The sequence below is a fragment of the Tenebrio molitor genome, chromosome 5, assembly GCF_963966145.1.
Source record: "Tenebrio molitor chromosome 5, icTenMoli1.1, whole genome shotgun sequence".
Lineage (NCBI taxonomy): Eukaryota > Metazoa > Arthropoda > Insecta > Coleoptera > Tenebrionidae > Tenebrio > Tenebrio molitor.
The window spans coordinates 8357882-8364361 of NC_091050.1; positions in this window are offsets into that span (position 1 = coordinate 8357882).

Below are 6480 nucleotides of genomic sequence, written 5' to 3' on the forward strand. Positions count from 1 at the left end.
GCAACGACAGGATGATCTGCAGCTAAAAGAAGAAACTCACGAACTTCTTTTTCTTCCCACAATGCCTTTGAAAGCAGTATTTTTATATTATCAATTACAAAGGGTTGAAATGGTTCCCCCGGCAGTCACCCATCCAAACACTGACCGCACTCGCCATTGCTTAGCTTTACTGATCATTCAAATACTGCCTCTGAATTAATGTTATTAAATTATGATGATTATTAATAAATGATGATGATTCTTATACAAAACACAGACGGTTACAGAGATAAGATTTAAAGTACAGCTTTAGTTTTTTGAGTAAATTGATAGATATATGTTACAACAATAATTTATGAAGCTTATGTAAATATCAATCTGACTACAAAGGGATAAAATTGTAATTAAAATTATGTTACCGTGGAAATTAAATTAATGTATTTATCTAAATTGCATCGGTGCTCATTTCAAGTAGCAGATATGTATTATTATCATTTATCTACAATAGCACTGTTGGTTATTTAATTAATTTTTTTACAACAGAATAAAATAACAAAATGTAGAGCAATTTAAACATAAATGCTGAATATAGAGCAAATTAAAATTGTGGTAATAAATAAATCAGAAAAAATTGTTCATTTTATTATTTTAATTTGCAGTTTGTTAAGGGCTAAATTCAGTTTTATATAGTGTAATAGTATCCCTGTTGTTTAATGCAATACCAGAAAGACAAAAAAAAACTGTATCATTACATTAAACGAGGAATAAAATTTTATTTATAAGAAAAAAATCCCAAAAAGGGTTGTAAAATGTATTGCTTTTGATGAGCCTCACTTTTCGTAGCGATGTTTAAAAACTGAATAAAAATCGTTAAAAGGTAAACAGACATTAGTTAAATAAAAGTTTTTCCGGCACATATTTACATTTCAAATATGCCTAGCAGGAGTTGAATTTTGCAGAGATTTTATATCAGTTCTGAAAATATTTTGTAAATATTTGAGCACACGAGCACACACGTTTAATTCATAATACGACGTCATTTATTAATGGATTATGTATTAAAACATTACAAATTTTAAATCATCCCAAAAACACAAACGTCATATATTTCATTCGATTGTTGACAGTGTGATTTGCTACTCCCAACAAATTTACGTCAAAACACCATCGACTATTTCATTTTATTAAACAGCGCCGCAATCATTATCCTCCCTGCTGAAATCTCGACCATGAAGCGTTTGCCTTTTTAAAGATTTAATTACGTTAAAAGTAAACCCTCTATCCGATGACGTGAAATAGTGCTGCACTTTTTAAACAACCCCTGTCTTCAGCACGTAATTAAGTGTCCCTGTGCCTGAGTAGGTTATAAATCTGCTCCGGTGACTTCATTAAACAAAGAGTGTGCTTGAGGAAACTTCATTACGGCGTTGTCGGCTTGAGGTTTCAATTAATATCGATTCGAAGTCGTCGAGATGCGGATTGTTTAGACATCCCTTGTCTTCTGAAAATTGGCCGAAATCAAGCCAAGCAAGAGAGAATGTAAAGAATTCTGGTCAACCTCGCAGAACGCGAAAGATATCTTTGTTGAATTTTACTAATCTTAGAATTGCAAAATTACATATGCAGCTCAATTTTTCAAGACTTTGGCAGATTATATTCTAAATTATGTATAAATCCATCTTGTTTTAGCAATGTTTTCAAATATGTATAATATCAAAAAACAGTAAGGCCGAGAGAAATATTTTTGTGGAAAATAATTTATTATATCGAACACGATGTAATAAATAAAGATATTTTGGTCATTTGTAAACAAGTCGTCGGGGAAAATTTAGCATATCAAAAAACTCCAAGAAATCCAAACGCTTTGAACATTTCAAGGAGCTTCAACGTTCAAACAAAGTTATTTAATTTGAACGGCTTAAATTATTTACTGTTTATTACATTCAAAATGCCGGATAAATTTAGCTTTTGTTTTTATAAGTTTAAACAGCGTTTGCAAAAGACGCCGCAAATATCGCGCGTTCAAATGAAATCCTGGGCTGGGAGGGCGTTGGAAACCCTCAATTGTTGTACTTTTTTAAAGCGTAGATTGGAGTATGTTGACAGATAACCTAAAATTTAGAGCCCAATTTTTTTTCTCTTTTTCTTTCTTTGCAATGTTTTACATTAAAAAGAGAATAACTTAACGATTCCTATTCTCGAAGCAAATACGAAAGGGCACCCTTTGCTGAAAACAAACTTGTTCAATTGTGTCTCGATTAAATATAAACAAATGTCATTCGTGTCAATCGGCGGGAAATTCAAACCTTACACTGTTCTAAACGGTTTAATTTTTCCAACGCCTACGCGGCCCATGATTTCATTTGAACGCGATATTCTTAACAACTAAATGATACAGCAGTGGTCCCAAAAATTTTATACTAAATATATATTTCATTGAATTTGCTTTTATGCATTGCTTCTTGGATCTAGCATGACGCAAGTTGGCGTCTAAATATTATATTCAAATGATTAAAAGCTGTTTTTAGATTCTAGTTAATTTTCCTGCAAATTATATGTGTATATTTTGCAGCTGCTGTGTGTGTTAATAGCTCAAACATTTTAAATAAGGAAAGAATCACCAAATGCGTAATTCTGGAATTTTATAAGGAATATTACATTTCTCAAATTGTTGTTTGTTCCAATTTCAGCATTTACACTGTGGTGCATTTCAGGCCCTGGATATTATCATAAATTGTTTAGTAATTAAATCTGTTGGAAAAAGAAGAGCAAGAAGTGCCCCGATGTAATCTGTTTATCGTGAAACGAGTAACGACATGAAACAAGACCAGTTGGAGCAAGTCTGTGTCGGTGTTGTTTTTGCAGGATCAACGTAAGAAAGTTTGTATCATAATTAAATTATTATCAAGAGAACGATCAGATTAGCCAGCAACTGAACTAAATTGTTATTAAATAACGTCCGGATTAGGTTGCAAAATAGAGAACGCCCGGTGCGGCTCCGGGTGAGGGTGCTTCGCATTAATCCGGAAATAGTGCACCAGGTCGTCCATGAGCGGCGACAAGCGACACCACTCAAATCAATTGGCGACTTTTAAAGTGGATGCCAGCATTCCATTAGCGAGATTACGGATTGTTACCAGACTTGAGAGATATTTAACGGAATTCTGGTCAGCGACGTCGTCGGTGTCAAAAATAATTGAATCAGTTGTGCAATTTCCGACTCGTGCTAAAGCCAATTTATGCATTTAAGGACAACTTTTCATCAAATCAAAGCTGAATTAGCTGCAGTGCTTTTTTTGTTAAACGGTTTCGGGGTTTTCACTCGCTACACTGCTTTTTGACGTCGTGTTTGGCTTTTTTCTATGATTGACAACATAATCGAGTTCCCGATTCATTCCGACCAGAAAAATTTATTTCTAGACTAACAAAAATTGGCAAAAAACTTGCACAACCGCTCGTGCATGTCGGCCCCAGAGGCGGTCTTGGCGTCTGCCAGTTTTGACATTTTGTTAAAAATAGTAAAGCAATAACATATCATAATAGAATTTGTATGTATTAAAAACGGAACAAAATACGATTCATACATTTTTTTTAAATAGAAATTGAGCAGCTTTGTCCCTCTTAATTCAATCCTTAATCTGTAACAAGATCCATTGTGCAGGAGAATTGAGGACTTCGTACTAGAATGGCAGAAGTAAAATTATGATTCAGTGAGTTACATACGTACAAAAGAGAATAACAAATGTCGAGATAAGACGTTTTATGAAACGAAGAAATTTACTTCTTACTAACCCTTCGTAATAGGTAGGAAAAAACTAATTAAAGTAATGGTGCTTTTTATACTTCTCGTGAAATTCTCACAGAGAAACACGAAGTGAAAAACAACTCATTTTTCCCCGTTGAGCACTTTAGCTTGTATGGCCGCGTAAAAGGAAAAATACATTTTAAATTGATATAATTTCCTTGTAGGACAAAAATTCCAAAGAGGATTACTCACATTTTACAACAATTTAAAAATAGCAAACCTTTTTAACGGCGCGAATAAAAAATGGCATCTTATAAACCGTGGCTGAATTGTCAGTGAAGGGATGAAAGCGCTTTTTTAATACCAACACCGTATGGGTTTTATGGGTCATTTAAGAGGACAAAAAAAAAATTAAAAACATTGTTTCCCCCCATTGTAGCTGATAATTTTCTCTTCCGCGCGGTGGAATGAAAAGCATAAAAATTGTATTTAATGTATTCAAATACCCAGGGAAATTTTTCATAAGGCTTCAATTTTTCTATAATGTCGCGTATAAAAACGTTATTGGCGGTTTTTAAAACCACAAGAGTCTATAACAACAGCGAAGCGCCAAAAAGAGTTAATTGATACATCAGACTACTCAATTTTTTTTTGCGTCAACTGACAGCGCAAACCCCTCGGGTAATTCGCAGATGGGAAATATTCAATTTCATTATATTTTTTTCGCGAAAAAATAGTAACGGGGTAACAATTTATGGAATTTGTGGTTTTTCCAGCGAGCGGGTCGCCTATTTTCATAAATCTGCATTCTCGTCATTATTTTTGACCAAAATTGATGCCGAACTCGATTTGCGAAAATGTTCACGGAAAAACTGAAAGCTCAATCGGTGGTTTGACAGAGAGTGATTTGTGGTGGGCGGGAAAATTATGAATTTGGGCGTTTGTATTTGTCATTTGAGGGGAGCCAATTAGGCACCTTTGGCAACAAAACGGCGAGCGTTAAGAGAAAACAAGATAACAAAAGAAACAGCGCCATTCATAATTAAGTAATCCGGATTAATCCTGAGCAGCGGCAGCTTTTTTATTGGCCATGAGCTATAGGGGTAATTGCATTCCTTTGACATAATGAATCAAAAGTAATTAAAATCTGCGTACCGGCTTAAAATCACGTTTCAATTCAAATGCATCATCGCGCGCAATACAGCGAGAGAAAATGTACGTGATGCCAATTTTTTTTTTTGTAAAAATGACGCCCCGTCAGGTCCTGAAACCTGTAAGCACTGGCGTCGTCCTTTTCTGCACGTTTCGGCTAATACAAAATCGATATAATTGCATATAAAGGCGATACCATTAGATCAGTGTCAGGATAAGACAGATCTGGAACGAGTTACCGGATTCGAACGGATTAGAATAAAAATGAATGTTGTGTAAAGTAGGCGGCGACAATCGGAAATAGTCCGGATTAAATTGCTCAGATTTGGAGGGCTTACAAAACCGGAGCGTCTCGTTAATGCGTTTTGGATGACAGTTTCGTTTCCGAATCTGCATCGGTACCGGCCAACTTCAATAAACAACCGTGTACAACGCTGCGGTCTTATTTATCGTCAATAACAGTTAACGTTAGAACGACTGAATGTCTTAATTTATGGCCAACATAAAGATGCGCCGGCCTTATAAATTACACGGTAACCGTAGATCTAAGCAGTGGCGTAACAATTTACTTCCGGGCCACGCATCGTTGGAATTAATTTTAAGCTCATTTGAAAGTAGCGCTCACTTCTAAACACGGTTTATTGTTCGACGTATAAAAGTCGCTTTTATGCATCACAAAATCAAAAACGAATTTTAACACAAAGACGCACGCTTTTGGTGATAACAAAGTACGCTCAATTACAGTCACATTTCACCGAGTGGGCGAAACACCATTTGAGACTATTGTATTGTCTAGTTGCCATCTATAAATGTTGGCGCGTCACAAAATAACACAAAGAAGAAGTAGGTTCATATTAATTGCAATTGCAGTGGAATATAACATTTGCCTCCTCTTGCTGTTTACAATTTGTAAGTTGCTGTACCCTCTCGCCGCCACTGGGTGGAATATAAAAGTGTAATTTATGCCAAAAGTTAATCATTAAGAAATACAAATTCACCTGTCTCAAGATTTTTGACAGGAATCAGTCACATAAATTTTGGGAACTTTATTCCTTACTTCACGCTCGTATCACTAAAAATAACCGGTGTATTTTTAAATTTCGTTAATATTCGTGAACATTTAAATTTCGCATCGAAGTTGGCTTTAAAGAGTCAATTGTGAGCGCACCACCTGATTATAATTTATAACTCTGATCAGTTAACAGCTATTTAAATCTAACCTCACTTTTTGCGTTGTTTGTGTTTTTAATCCGCAGTTTGAAAAATCAATGTTTTTAAGACGAGTGGTTCATTCACAATCGACTCTTCAACGTCAACTTCGACGCCAAATAAAAAAAAACACCTTTACACGAGCAGTTATCAATGAAAGCTCGTTTTGAACGTAGATTCATTCAGAAACAATCAACAGTATAATGTGTTTCATTCAAGAGATTGTATGATCAATAAAAAACAAACAAGTTTTCAAAAAATTTACAAAATTACCCGTTCTGCATACTAAAGCTACATTGATGTCGCTATAGAAGTTATTCTTGTTTGTGTTGAAAGAATATTAAAAATTAATGCAGAAATTTACTGCAAAGAGTATGGTACTTCTTTGGATCCAA